General features: G+C 36.2%; 1 protein-coding gene across 1 annotated transcript in view; it reads right to left on the bottom strand.

The window, feature by feature from the left end:
• The window catches only part of LOC134527169 (beta-1,4-glucuronyltransferase 1-like), an 83673-nt gene that overhangs the window by 22600 nt on the left and 44738 nt on the right, over positions 1-16335 (bottom strand). The gene's annotated exons all lie outside the window — the stretch shown is intronic.

Consider the following 16335-nt stretch of genomic DNA (forward strand, 5'->3'; position numbering starts at 1 on the left):
CTGTAGGCACTACACGAGACGTCTATCGACCAACATGAATAACCTGTGACATGCACAGCCAACTGGGAAGGGGAAGTCACGCATATAGCAACAGGTTCTGTTTCTGAAAACGACTTCACTACGGATAAGCAACACTAGATGCATAAATATTATTGACATTCGTATGAATGGGATTCCCGCGTAGATACACATACCATCTACTAGTAAACGCCACCAAATCAATGTTGAGCCTAGCTCCAGTGAGGAGTGTGAACTGAGAACTTGAAAGATATTTGGTGATTTGTGAACAGACATTAAGTGTGGTTATTTAATTAGTAATGTAAATATTAGTAGTTAATAAAACTGTATAAAAATTAATAGGTCTATCCTTACGAGCACGCTTCCCCCACTTGTATCATTATATTGTCTTTGGATCATGAAGGTATGTGTTAAGTGTTTGTTTGCTATTTTAATGGTTTTATTTTTTTAGCTTATATTTCAAAGTGTTATCTTTGCTATATCATATTAATTTTATGAAACTGATACAACATAGTAATTTGAACGGTAATAGGTCAAAAGCAGAAAGTGCTAAGCATAAGTCATTCTACTTATATTTCACTAGAGGTAGAGGATATTTTATATCTTATACTTCTAATGACAATTAAGTATGTGTAGGTAGATCAAAATTTCGCATTATGGCAAACACCTGAATACTTTAATATTTTAAGATGCTACAAATCGCAAAAAAAAAAAAAAAAAAAAAAAAAATTAAAAAATCTAGGTATGTAAGTAGTATAAACTAGTCGGTCAAGCGCCTGGGTTCTGGGGCCGGAGCCGACGTCCGCCATCTCGGATTGTGACGTCTGGTGGCCATATTGGATGACAATGGCTTTGACCTTTGACTTTAATCTTCCAAATTTTCCAAAATTTGCCCAAAAATACTCAAAATTCCTCGAAATTTGCCCAAAAATCGCTAAATCCGCACAAATATTAAGTTTTTAGAAAACAAAATTCCAACCAAAAAAAATTCAAAACAATTGAAAAAAACCTATTTCGAGGGAAAAATCCCGTTTTGAAAGAAAATTCCCACTTTAGTCCTCAGAAATGCAGTGTATTGAAAAGCCCTCAAAGCGAATTAAAGTCCAGTCCTACAAGCCGCCATTAGCCGCTTAGGTCATGACCTTGACAAATAGGATAAATTGGCAGACATTTTTAACTGTTACATAACCGATATAAGTATTTTTATGCTAGAAAATCGGAAAAAATTTAAAATTAATAAAAAATCTTACTTAATAAATTATAATAAAAAGAACTTCCACTATTGTTGACGTGACAACGTCTAATAAATCGATGAACGCCGACTGCACGCACGAAAAAGTGTCCCACTACGGATGTCCACTACGGATGTGTCTTTGCTCATTGTTCGCATGCGTGGCATCTCTCGTCATGCTCATTGTAGGGCCTACGCATGCGTGGCATCTCTCTTCCACTCGATTGGAACGACCATCGATTTGACTTTTCAATCATATTTTCGTCGTTTGAATTATTAATATTATGTAATTTAACGATTGTCCACCGATTTTCAGCACAATCGGTACAGTTATTTAAAAGTAATGTTGAATATTGAAATACGTTTTGAACCAACAATGGTGTTTTACAGTTACACATAATTTTTATAAATGTAAATATACCATCTGAAACTAATAATTGTGAAATATGGCCTCGTGGCTGAGCGGTCAGCGGCGCTATTTACTTTTCGTATTGTTGACGGTTCGAATCCCGGCAGGTGCGAAGTTTTTTTTGTACTTGTAAAAATAAATACGGCGCACGTAACATTTCAAAAGTAATAAATATTTTTGAATAATTAATGCAAATAAAAGTAAATTTATTAATTAAATTGTACATTTCATTTCACTCCTTTGTATCCATACAAAATAGTGATAATTCAATAAAAATGATTCAATTTTATTCATAAAAGTATGCAGAGGTAGATTTTATCATACAAAAGATAGAAAAATTAAAAAAAAAATCTTCCTCAAAAAATATAATATTTTTAATGCCTAAATGGTTTGGTTGCAAAAACCTATTACGGCTCAGTCTCAGGCCGAATATTATATTTCCTTTTCTTCTGGATCAATCATTTCATCAATGTTTTGTTATGACGTTGTCACGTTAAACTATAGTCCGTAAACCGACTTTACAGAAAACCAATTTTTTCAATTGTCTGCTATCTTGAAAATTCGTAATTATTATCAACACTGACTTCTACGTTGATGGTGTCAGTGACTCTGAAGCTGGTGAGAAGACCAAAGACTCTTATTAAACACTTAAAGCTGGCAAGATCGAAAGCTGTGATGAAGCACTGACAGAGAAACAATGGAAACGGCGTGATAAAATAAATTATTCTGATCAAGCTTCCGATGAACACTGGGACATTAGTATTCTTAAAAATATTAATAAAAGACATACCAGGAAGTTGGCGATAGCAAAAGATATTGATTATACGTCACGGGAAGATCCTAACATATTGTTCGATCACCTGAGACTGTTGGAGGCATCGGTTCGTAGAGGAAACTACTCGCACATCGACGAAGTAGCCTCCATACTTAAAGAACTGAGGGAAGCTGGCTACATACAATAATCACTTGTTTAACTTGCATGTGTATATTATTGAAAAATATATTAATTATTTTGATTTTATAAATATATTTTTTTATTTCTTGTAATTCGATTTCTAACTAATACTGAGTTCTCGTAATACACCTTTCTTTTTAATTGTTCTTCCAAATGTGCTTCATTGTTTTGATTGTGCTTCAAATTGTGCCTCCTTTTCGTTTATTGTGCCTCCGAATGTGCTTCCTTTTGAATTGTGCTTCCTTTTCGTTGATTGTTTTTAAAATGTGCTTCCTTTCGAATTGCGTTTTCTTTCCGTTGATAGTTTTTCAAATGTGCATTTTTTTATTGTGCTTCCTTTCCGTTGATTGAGCTTCCAATAGTACTTCCCTTTCGTTGATTGTGCTACCAATTGTGCTTCCTTCTCCTGATTGTGCTTTCGATTGACCTTTCTTTTCGTTTATTGTGCTTCTTTTTCGATGATTGTGATTCTTTTCGTTGATTGTGCTTCCAATTATGCTGCCTTTTTGTTGATTGTGCTTCCAATTATGCTGCGTTTTCGTTGATTGTGTTTCCGTTTGTGTTTCCTTTTTAATTTGCTTCCTTCTCGTTGATTGTACTTTAAAATGTGCTTCCCTTTTTATTGAGCTTCCAAGTGTGCTTATTTTCGTGATTGTACTTTCTTTTCGTTGATTCTGCTTCCGATTATGCTTCATTTTCTATGACTGTGCTTCCAATTGTGCTTCCTTTTCGTTGATTGTACTTCCTATTGTGCTTCCGTTCCTTTGATTGTGTTTTCTTCATTTTGATTATGCTTTCGATTGTGTTATTTTGTATTTCTTTTAATTGATTGTGGGTCGTTAAGTTTATTCTCAAGACGTGATTGATTTCGGAAAAGTCTGTTCTAAACGCCTGAGATTGGACATGGACTATTTTTTTTTTTTTAGTATTCGAAAAATACATGTTTGTTTGTAGACGCTTGATCTATACGTCTTATATTTAACAATACTTGGTTGGAATATATTCCAATTATCGACAAATTTGACTTCCATGGTAGGCACATCGACAGCATATTTATTTCTTCGACAGGTATCTTGTATACTTTCGTTTTCCGTAGTGCGAATTATTTATAAATTCCATGAAAGGTAATGTGAAACATTATTTAAAACTCTTATAATTTAAACTTTAGTTACTCTTATCACTGGCCGATAAACAGACCTTTACGGAAATCTATCGACTCAATCTTATATTAATTGACGATTTTTTGATAATTTTTAGAATTTTATCCGTATTTCTAAGTTAATTATTTTGAATATCCAAGATGGCGGCAATATGCCTTCAACAGCTTACTGGAGTCTTGTAGACTAGGAACCTAAGTTTCTTTTAGAATTTTTCACCATATTTGTTGAAATTAGTACTTTTTACATAAAATTATATTTTTCATCAATCAAGTAATGAAACAAGGACAGGAATCGATCGAATCAAACAGTATATTAGTTGTAGATTTTTAAATGAACTTTGGAATTTTCCCCAAATTTTAAATTAAATAATTATGAATTTTCAAGATGGTGGCTATTTATTATGTCATAATCCAAGATGGTTGCTTTCAGCAGATGAATACAAGATGGCGGCTATTATGTCATAATCCAAGATGGCTTTTTATAGCAGACGAAAACAAGACAATGGACGTGACGTGATACTAGCTGCCATAATATATACCTACTAGCATTAGCGGTGATAGACCAGTTAGTCATTTATCTTGGTGGAGGAAGGATCCGTCGCAATTTTTATTTTGCGCTCACTGGGTTTGAACCGAGGAGTCCTCGCTCCATGATGTAAGTGCGTTTTTAATAAAAAGTTATTAAAATTTATTTAGTAATTTTTACTGAAAATTTTTTTTATTCTAAATTTTAGGATACTAATAATGGATTTTCAAGATGGCAGACAGTTTATAAAATGGCAGAAGTTCTTTTTATAAAATTTATTAAGTAAATATTTTATTAACTGTTAAAATTTCCCAATTTTCTAACATAAAAATACTGATTTTCAAGATGGCGACTGTAACGAAAAATGCAACGACTTTGTAACAATTCAAAATTGTGGCAGTCGCATCCTAATTGTCAAGATGATGACCTCAGTGGCTTATCGCGGCTTGTAGATGCGGACTTTAAGCAGTTTTTCTGACTTTTCAAGCAACTGGAATTTTTGAGGACTAATAAAGGGGAAATTTTCCGTCAAAACGGGAATTTTTTCCTCGAAATAGGGAAATTTTTATAAGATTATTTGATTTTTTGGCAATTTTTCCCCCCTTAAAAGCTGGAATATTTTGCGGATTTTGGTGAATTTCGGGAATATGTAGAATTTTGAGTCATTTTGTTAGTTTTTGCAAAATTTTTAATGTCAAGTTCAATGTAAAAGCGCAAGGTAATCCAAGATGGCCACATTGACGTTACAATTAAAATGGCGAATATCGGCTCCGGTCCACACCCAGAACCCAGGTGCCGGACCAGCCAATATGCACTACTTAAGTAAAAACAAACACTGGATGGGAAAACCTTGTGTGTAAGCTGCACATCATGTTCTTAATGCAAATGGTACAATTAAAACCTGCAATCTCATATAAAGTAGGTTATCATACAAAATATATTTCTACACAGTCGGCGCTGACACGTACGGCAACTAGAAGAAGTCGATCTCTCTACGCTAGCAGATAGTAGTTAGAATCTCAAGGGACTTAACTACGTTTTCAAGTTCAGTGATAGTGTATCGTGCCTAATATTTTTTTTTTATTTTCTCATCATATGCTTCCAATATCTGCCACGGTATTAGTGCAACAGATCCGTTAGTGCTTAAATCTTTCCTTTATGATATCTGCGATGCATACGATTTCCTACAATGGTGTAAAATATAGAAATAGATGAAATATTTGAATCTACTGGATCTCTACTTCACCACACCAAAAAAAAGGTATCTACTAATTGGATTACCGGACTCTTCGTGAGATTCTCATTATCTATCTTCGATTTTTTTTATTAGGGTGTCAAAATAATCAAAACCTCAATCAATTTGGCACGAAAATAAAGCACCATATGTAATTATGAGAGAAATTCATAAATATTTCGTGTAGAAGCTATACGATTGACTTTTAATCTGAAATTTTTCAATCCTGTAATCTTTAGTTCTCTTTTTGGGTAGGCAAACAAAATGTTGAAAATGGGATTTTAGCATTTAACTATGGAAAATACATGCAAGGGTTATTAGTATTTAAATATAGCATCACTTGAAAATACTTCAAGACGAATAATATTCATGGAAATGTTGTATTATCAGCTGCAAAGAAACATATTTTAAAATTGCATTCTGTATCTATATGTTAGATCCTCTTAATAGGAACTCCATCGAATGAGGTTATCGACGTACTCAACAGATTATATTTAGTACCCATTGCCATTTCCCTTAGAAAGCAGTCTTTCAGTATCAACTGGTGTTAGGTAAACCTCTGTGATATTTAGTCCATAACCTTCGAAGATATTGGATACATTTCACTTTAATCATTACCGTCACTCATAACTAATAATTGGTAAATTTTAATCATACTAATGAAAACTCACATATGGACTTCTATCGCTGGGATATTCAAGACAATTTAGTTGACCTTCAACGATCAATATTCGAGCTAAAGAAGATATATGAATAATAAAGTTTGATTAAATAAAAGTAATTAACAAAATTGACGACCTTCTATTGACATGTACCATTAGAAATGAAAATTAATTATTATCAGTCATATTAGGAAATGAAGTTAAGAGACATCAAGGAAATGGTATGGGCCTTATGCAGTAAGAACCAAAATTTTAATTCTTAAACCCTCTAGCCACATACCCCTTTTTACCTGAAAAAAAAATTGTAAGTCAAGAGGAGGACGCGCCATTAGTGGTACGAAATTTTTTTTTAATGGCAGCAGATCTATTAGTTTCTAACTAATGAAGTAAAAAAAAATCATCGTTAACTTTGATAGCAGTCACTACTCTTGAGAGTTTAAAAATTGCTCTGTATAGTATTTCCGATAGTTTTTTTTTTTAAATATTTTAATTGTGCACATACTGCCAAATTTGTGGGCACGAAAACAGGGAGAATAGGTACACATACTCTGACAACAATCCTTTTTCAAATGCGAATAATCAAGCTGTGCCTCAAATTTTATTTATTTACCATTACCTTATATGGCATTTTTTTATTTATAATCCAGTTTCTTTAATCATTTTTCCGGGGAAATATAAACAACACAAAAATATCGGACTATGAAATAAAAAAAAAGATTTTTATACTCGCCAGAGCAATGGAACCCAACCTGATATAAGTCTCGAAATATCCTTATAATGCCTCACTTTTGATCGTTCATTTGTGTCTGGGGTTTAGAACTTTCATTAATAGGCTCTAGTTGAGGCTGAATGTTAAGTTGCCGAATTAAAGCTTATCGCAATGCTTTTTAAAAAATATTTGAAGAGCGAGATTGAGAGCAAAGGACGCAAACAAAACTGACATCGATCGTGTTGTGTTTTGTTTGGCAGCTGTCATGGATACCAACGCAATGGCACGTATGCCGATGCATTGACTGTTCGATACACGAACGCTGGCCAGTATCTTGTGGCACCAGTTGTGGTGTGAGGATGTTTGTTCGCGTACAATTACAAGGAGATTTTTTTTCTTCTCAAATCATTCTCAGAGAAGGTAACATAACATCCTGGTATTTCGGTTGAGTACAACATTCTTAACAAAGCTTCACATGCCAAGTTTATGGGGTATCCCGGCTATGAATATGATTTTCTGTCTGTCATTGATAATTTTACCTGTCATAAAGTTTAAATCATATCGCTCGGCGAAATACACCTATTTTTCACTTGATTCTACGGCAATAGCATCTTAATATTTGTATATAATAGTAACTTCGGCGGCAGGTTTAAGGTTATGGTGTCGGGAAGTCGGCCGTCATATTTAATTCTGATGTTACTAGTGCCTTTGAACTGACCTAGGAACCAGGCTTCATCAGTAGTATATAATAGTATGTCCTGGCACAGGCGCCAGGCGGTGGTGTGTGGTGGGGTCAATGACCGACCGACCGACCTCTGACGTCACGACGGCTATATTTCTTATTTTTCATTCTTGAATTTTTTCCATGACAAACATTGCGAAAGCGCAATCGCATATGTCCAAAAAGTTGTATTAAATCAAAATTCCCACTTGCATGAACATTTAAAGAACGTAACATGTTGCACTGTTCAGATCCTAAATTATAACAGTTTACTAAAACCATACAAACTATTTTGTAAAAATATACAATACAGCATTTTATTTGTATTCTCCCCATAAAAATGCTTTATATTTTACTTTCACAAAAATATTCTTGGCAACTGGTTTCCAAATTTTTTTTGGAATATTAAGGCGGGTATATACCTATATGTTGCCTGTCAGTCGTTGCGTGTCATCGTAACGTATAAACCCCTGACACGACACGGTGCAACGATGTTAGAATTCATACCGTGTCATTCATCCGTTGCAACGTATCCGTATCAAAAACAAATGTTACATCCCGTTACAGGGCCGGAACTAGGAGATTCGTTAGGGGGGGCAAAGCTTAATTTGCCGCCTCCTCCTTACCAACATTATAAAATACCCTTTTTCGTTAGAAGCGGTGGTTGAAATGATACCATTCACTTATACATAATTGAGAACTTTTATTTATCAAGTACACTAATTGGAAAACTAATACAATTACATTTTTTACTATAATGAAGTAGACTGTTATCAAACTATTGTTTATTGTTTGCACAGCAGTGAAAATTAATGTCTTACCAATAAGTTTATTAAGTACTAAAATTACATAAGGAACACGTGATTCTGAATTAAATATTGTACTGATAACCATACATAGAAATTCAGTTAAAAATTTGATTTTTCCAGCATGATTAGCTGCAAAAGTGTTAATAATATCATCAAAATTGATCAAAGCAGCTCGTTTGTGTTCAATAGATATAATACTTAGATTTGTTAATCTCTGCTGGCCCATCGTGCTTCTCAAATAGCTTTTAATAAGTTTAAGTTTACTAAAACTTCTTTCACCTGACGCAATTGTAACTGGAAGGGTGAGAAACATTCTCAGAGCAGTAGTAATGTTAGGATGTGCCTCCTCCAGTTTATTTTTGTAGATAAGGCTCAACATTGTTGATGCTGTAGCATCTTTTAATTCATAGTCTACTGTTAATGCATGGTGCTTAAAACTTTCAATTTAAAATACGAATTCTTCTTTGTTAAGATTGGCACTGTGTTTCCTAATTCTGCTGCTTTGACTTTTAAATCTTCTACTTCCATTTTATGAATTTGAACACCACTAAAAAATCCAAACGTATTGTTAATGTTCTCCAAAGCCTTAAACCTGTTACTCAGTTCCATAATTAATCTGTCAATGACTTTCAACATTACTTGATGTAAGTTTTTTGAACATACGCCATTGCTAAGCACTTCTTCTGTAAAAGAAAACTAAAAAATAAAATAAATAAATAATTAAAAATAACCAAAAGACAAAAAGCACAAAATAAGCAAAAAATTGCTGTTGTCAACAGAATATAAACACCACAAAATATTCCGTAACAGGAATATGGTCAACAAACAAAGAAAAACAAAGAAAAATGTACTAAGAGAACGAAAAAAACCCACAAATCATGACGACACAAAAATATTGGACCCAAAAAAAAATTCAGCACAATGGTTGAAACGAGATAAAAACATGACAAAACGAAAAGACGAAACAAACACAATAGTTTTTCCAAAACAGAAACAAGCGACGTTTCGGGAACTGCTATCTGCTCCCGTCCTCAGGCAGAGACGCACATGGTACGAAAACACAGGAGCGACTGAGTAGGGGCTGGAAAAATGAGGGTATTTATCAGAGAAAGGGCTACATTTTGCTCAGCCAAGTGATCACCCGCGCAACGGGTCCTTGAGATGCCAGCTCTCATCGCAGTGGTTTTACTCACTCCAGACCACGAATTATGGTAATACTTGTTTCTTAGAGTGAAGTAACGCATTAGAAGTACGAATATATTTACAAATTATGCATAATCAAGTTAAATATAATTTCTTAATTTCTTGGCTAACTTATTGGTTGCGATATGTACACTTTCAAAACTTTTTTTAATGACTAGTTTCATTTTGTTTTAGTGAACCACTTTTCATATTTTGCCGCCCCCTGATATTTTCCGCCCGGGGCACATGCCCCCCATGCCCCCCCCCCCCCCCTTAGTTCCGGCCCTGTCCCGTTACACCAGAAGAGCAGTGTATAGCCATGAGCGCAACTCAGCTTGCAGCAGCAGCAGCCTACATTTGCATACACTACATGCTTAAAAGAAGAAAGAAAAGAAAGTCACCACGTTGGTGGATGTCAAAAGTATTTACAAGTAGAGAGCTGTGCGGTGGTTCAGGTTTGTTGGCTGATTTAAAGTTTCAGGCAGTAAGTGGACCAGTGGCGGATCCAGGGGGGGGGGGGGGGCACCAGGGGCACGTGCCCCCCCCCCCCCCCCCCCCCCCCCCGAAAATCCAGTAGTCTGCTACATTGATATTGCCGATAAAAATGAATGTTTCTGCAAACTGCACTGCAAGTAAAGTCTTTGCTGTAGAATTATGTTCCTATAACAGAAACCAAAAATACATTCCGTTTAAAAAAGTGGCGGCGGTAGTCTGCGTCGTAAGAGCGCATGGGAAACCCCGTCTGGCGCCGGCACCCATCAGGCTGGCGGGCGGCAGCGAGACGTCGTATGGTTGTCCTCTTCCTCCCCTCTTTCCATTCTACACAACCTTTTAAAAGTCTATCCTTCCCTCCTCTTGTGCAACCTTCAGCATGAGAAAGTGTCAACATACTCCTCCACCCGAAACCACGTGGTAGGGTACAGTAAATGAATATGTCTAAGCCCTACACGATGTCTATTTATCGTTATTAAAACTTTATAAGTTATGGCAAAATATACAATTTACAAAAACAATGACTAGTTATACTTTAATCACATATCTACTACATTTTCGAAATTTCTTAGACGAAAAAATCTAGCAGGGCTGTAAAAATATTTATTTTACAGCCTCTCCTTTCCACTCCCTCCATATTCTAACATTCCTGGCGCGTGACGCATAGCAACCGTAAGCCTTGCAGCGTGAGAGAAGAAAGAAAATAAATCGAGTAGCGCCCGACTACCTCCCCTGGCTGTCAACTCGTCAGTTGTCACATGCTTCACATCTACAGGTGGGTGAGGTTCGCTCAAAAATGGTAAAAGTGACGCAATGTGTTAAGGGGAAGAAGGGGTACACCACCTATGTCACTGGAGCGGAAGTTTATCCCTTCCACCACGCACCAGGCTACCTGCTTACACGTCTCGACAACACACCGCGACGGTACGACATTGTTGAAGCGGACGGACTTGCAGCCTTGTGAGAGTGTTCTACGCCTGTGCTTCGTTTAGACAATTTATGATGTATTTATTCTGTGGTTATTGAAATTCTTTATGGAGAGATTATGGTACGTAATTAGAATTTATATGTATTTTTTTTGTTTATACTTAATTAGTTTGTTATTTAATAAAAATGTTCAGAGCCAAGTATTACTAGTTAGTACATGTAAAGTAAATGAAAATTAAGTTATATGTTGATGATAGTGCTAGAGCATGGATTGACCTGTAGCCATTTTTATACTTTACCCATAATGTGCATTATGTATTACTGTATTATGTGACACGAAATTATTTTTTTACAGGATTTACCAAAAAACAAGCGGACGAACATAAATAAGATCGACTCGTACTTTCAACTGATTCAAAAAAAGAGTAGACGACATCAGTCACAAGAGGACAACTCTCAGCATCATCATGATGAATGCCTTCATGCTGTCACTAAACACGGTAATAACGAAAATACAAGTTTGTTTAATTCTATCTTGTCACTCATGGTTCTCATACGAGAGTGTAAAATTAACATTATAAAACTCTGCATTGATAAAGCCAGTGAACTGTAATTGTTACACCACCATAACTTACTTCTTATAGTTATTATTTTCCTTTGACATTTTGACATAATGGGCATATATTAAATTAATAATTAATAATGCTGGGATGCTGTAAGAATTTAAATTAACATTCCAATGTGGCCTAATTACACTCATTTCTAAAGAAAAGATCAACAAATTTGTACATAATAATCTATATAAATATTAATTTATTGTTTCAGGACCAGTTACGAGTGAAACAGTCATCTGTGAGCCTTCTACATCTAAGGTGTTCACGACAGACAGCAGTGCACACAGTGAGTCCACAACCTTCGAAGCATATCCAAAGGATGTTCTTACAGAGTCAGCACCAAAGAACCTGAATGATATAGCTGATATAGGACTCCATGCTGGGAAAAAAGTAGATGATTTCACCAAGTGTCTGCTCCTTGAAAAGCCATGGCATCCTACAGATGACTATTGCTACCCGTACTCAGTACACTCAAAAGGTCAGGGGAAAACTGTTAGACGGTATCTTTCTAAATCGCACATTGATAAATACCATTGGCTGGTATACTCTGATGTCAGTAAAGGTTTATTTTGTAAATACTGTGCTCTTTTTGCACAAGAAAAAGTAGGACACAACAAAGGTGTAAAAGTTAACAGACTTGTAACGGAGGCTCTTACAACTTTCAAAGACCTCACAGCAAAAGATGGCTACTTAGAAACGCACTAAAGAAGTAACTACCACCGAGCTTGTGTTGCATCAGGCAAGGATTTCCTCAGGACATACAAAGCTCCTGAAAAAGAAATTCTAAATCAAATTAGTTCTCAGCGACTACTTTTAGTTGAAGAAAATCGTGCCAGGCTACGCCCAATAATAGAGACGGTAATATTTATGGGGCGTCAAAATATATCTTTTAGAGGTCACAGGGACGATGGGGAACTGTGTTTAGATTCCGAATCAAGGTCTGTCACCAACGAAGGTATTTTAGGGCATTGCTTAACTTTCGAATTCAGGCTGGGGATACAAAACTAAGGGAACATTTAGAGAATGCTTCTTCTCGTGCTACTTACATCAGTAAGAATACCCAAAATGTCATAATCAAGTACTGTGCAGAAGAAATTTCTAATGTGATTATTGAAAGAATCAAGGATGCTAAGTACTGGTCAATCATTTTTGACGAAACAACAGACAGAGCACATGCCGAGCAAATGACGCTTATAGTTAGATATGTATATAACAGCACTGTAAGGGAAGATTTCCTATTCTTTGTAGATGCATTTAAATCATTGCAAAATCCACATGTAGATAATCAAGGTCCAGATGTAGTACGAAAAGAAGTAAGGTTAACAGGAAATGCTTTAGCCCGGATAGTTATTGACTACACAAAGGGCCTTGGTCTTGATCTCAACTACTGTGTTGGTGTTGGTACAGACGGATGTGCAGTTATGACTTCCGAGAAATGTGGTGCTGTGTCAGAACTTCTCCGGGTTGCTACGAATGCCAAGCATGTATCGTGCTACAATCATGCATTAAATAATTCTATCTCAAAATCATCAAAGATTCAGAGTGTAAGGAATGCTACAGCTGTTATGAAAGAAGTTATTGCTTTCTTCAGTCAGTCTGCTAAGAAAAATGCTGTCTTGAAAGCTCATGTAGGCTCCCAACTTATACGCTTGTGTGAAACTCGCTGGGTTGAAAGGCATGATGCTGTTATCCTTTTTTTTAATGCCTTACCAAAAATTGTAGAAGCCTTGGCAGAAATCAGCGAGTGGTCCGAATCTGAGTCTGCAAAAAAAGCTGTGCTCTATGCCAACTCTGTATCCAGCACAGAATTCATTTTTTCATTAATTAGCTTGATTGATGTACTTAAGCATACTCTGCCACTTAGTCGTCACTTACAGTCACCTTCGCTTGATTTGAGAGGAGCCTCTGCTGCTGTACAGGATACACTGGCTACACTGCGTACACTGAGACATGATAGTGAGAAATGTTTTTCAGTAGTGCACAAAGATGCCACATGTACAGCTACTCAGCTAGGAGTTGACCTCACAATGCCACGCCTTGCTGCAAGACAAATGCACAGAGCAAACTACGACACCAACAGCACCGAGGAATTCTACAGGAAATCCATTTACATTCCACTGTTGGACAATGTTATAACTGACCTGGAGCAACGATTCTCACAGAAATCATTACAATGTTATGATTTACGCCTTTTTTTGCCTATTTTCATATTGAAGGATGGTGACCGTGACTTCGAGTCAAGAATAGGAGCTCTTGTTGATTTTTACAGCCCTCTTCTTCAAGAAGGTGTCCGAGATGGCAGAACTGTTGCTACTGTTCTAGATGGTGACATGTGTATTTGGAAGGAAAAGTGGAAGAGAGAGAGCAAACAAGGCCACCCATTTCCAGAAACTGTGCTTGATGTGATTGACTCTTGTGACATTGATTTATTTCCAACTATTCGACGCTTCTTGGAAATACTTCTCACTTTTCCTGTTAGTGTTGCAAGTGCAGAGAGATCTTTCAGCAGCCTACAACTTGTTAAATCATGGCTACGAACGCGAATGACAGAGGAAAGGTTGAATGGCTTGTGTATGTTATTTGTTCATCGTGATATAAATGTTGACGTTGATAGATTTCTAGAACGTTTCTCTAAAGTGGGTAAACGAAGGATCGCTTTGGATTTTATTTTGTAATAGGCATGCATTTTGCCTAGAATGGTTACCAAACAGATTCCTAATCAGTATTCAATAAAATTGTTTTTTGTATTTATATTTATGTTACTAGTAGTGACTCAGTGACTGAAAGTGATGTATTATGAACATATTAGATTGTTTAATGTGCTTTAAAATGTGTAAATGTACTATTCTGTAAAATTAACTTTTTTTACATAATGAAAATAACTTGTCATTGAAACTGAAACTAATAAAACATATTAATATAATGAATTTCTTGTATAATTATAAAATCTGCTGATTGGATGTTATGTGTAGTGTCTGTAGATTAAACATTTTTAGTATTTTTTTTTACATATATTCTCTAGCTACTCAGAAATCCTAGAGTGCCCCCTCCGAGGTGACCTTCTGGATCCGCCACTGAAGTGGAATATACAAGAACTTTACGAGAATGCATCCGACGGAATTCGAATTTTTGTTGTGTTCGATTGGGCCGAAAATTCAGAAGAAAGATAGCCATTTCAGAAAAGCCATCTCCGTGCAGGAAAGGCTGGCAGTAACACTGCGCTTTTTGACCACCGGTGATTCATATTCCAGCCTTCAATACCTTTTCAAAATCTCGAAACAGTGTATAAGCAAAATTGTTCCAGAAGTATGTGCTGTTATTGTGAAAACCCTGGAAGAATACATTGAGGTAAGTTACATGATTTTTTGTTATAAAACTGTTTAACTCTGTACAAATATGGGTCCGGGGGGGGGGGGGGAGAGTAGTATATAATAGGGCATCCTGAAACTGGCTTCTGGCTGTGGTGCCTGTGGTGCCGACCGCCATCTTGGATTGTGACGTCATGGCGGCCATTTTGGATTACCTTGACCATTGACCTTGACCTTGACCCCGGCGGCCATTTTGGATCCGCCATCTTGTATCCGCCATCTTGGATGATGTCATTTTGTTTTCTCGAACTTTCCGCCATTTTGTTTTCCGCCATTTTGAATTATGACGTCACCGTTGCAATTTCCGTTATGCCCGCCATCTTTAACTTTTTTATTTATTATCCGATTTTAACGAAATTTTTTTTAAAAATTATAAAAAAAATTAAATTAATAAAATTGTAATATATATTTAAAAAAAAGTACTTTTTAGACACGGAGCTCGGAGTCCTCGGTTCGAACCCGACGGGTGCAAAAAAATTAAAAATGGCGACAGGCTCCTTCCCCCTGTGGTGGCTGCAGGCAGACTGATTTAACCCCACCACTTTTTTCAAAGCATATATATCGCCAGTGAGCATGACGTCATGTCCGCCATCTTGTCTTCAATGTTGGAAGCCATCATCATTGTATCGTCGGCTAGAGTGCGCTGACGCCATGTTAGTTTAATTCTTACCCGCTATAGTGCAGTAATAATTTATTACTAAGGTGCCCGCCATCTTTAAATTTGGCCGCCATCTTGAAAATCCGTAATTTTAATGCTAGAGATTCGGGAAAAAGTTCAAAATTCATTAAATAAATTTGTAATCTATATACTGATTGAATAGATCGACTAAGGTCCTTGATTCGATCCCTGCCAGATACAAAACAACTTTAATATTTTGAAAAAGTACCACTAAAGTACCACTAAAGTGACAGGTTTGAGAAAATAAAAAACACCGCAAGTTCTTTTAAAAAAACTTTTATTACATAAATTCAATACACTACTACAAGTACAAAAAATAATACACAGACAAAGAACTAAAGTCTTGTGGATATCTCGATGTCTGCATTGTCACCCACGAATTAAAGTGAGGTGGAAAGCCCCACCACTTGACGCAGGACAGTCCGTTTCTCCGTTTTATAATCTTCTCCACCAAGTACATATCGGGATACAATGTAGGCTGAATCTCTTCGGCATAGAAGCCGCCATGGATAGGTTTGTGGTCCAAATCTTTGAGGTAGTAGGTCCTAGGCTCTGATTCACGAACATGTGTCACACGGAAAAGTTCGGGACTCCAGTTCGCAGTGAAACCTTTCTCGAAGATACCTTTCTGCTTGGAGAT

This window comes from Bacillus rossius, chromosome 1 (assembly GCF_032445375.1).
Source record: "Bacillus rossius redtenbacheri isolate Brsri chromosome 1, Brsri_v3, whole genome shotgun sequence".
In the NCBI taxonomy this organism is placed as follows: domain Eukaryota; kingdom Metazoa; phylum Arthropoda; class Insecta; order Phasmatodea; family Bacillidae; genus Bacillus; species Bacillus rossius.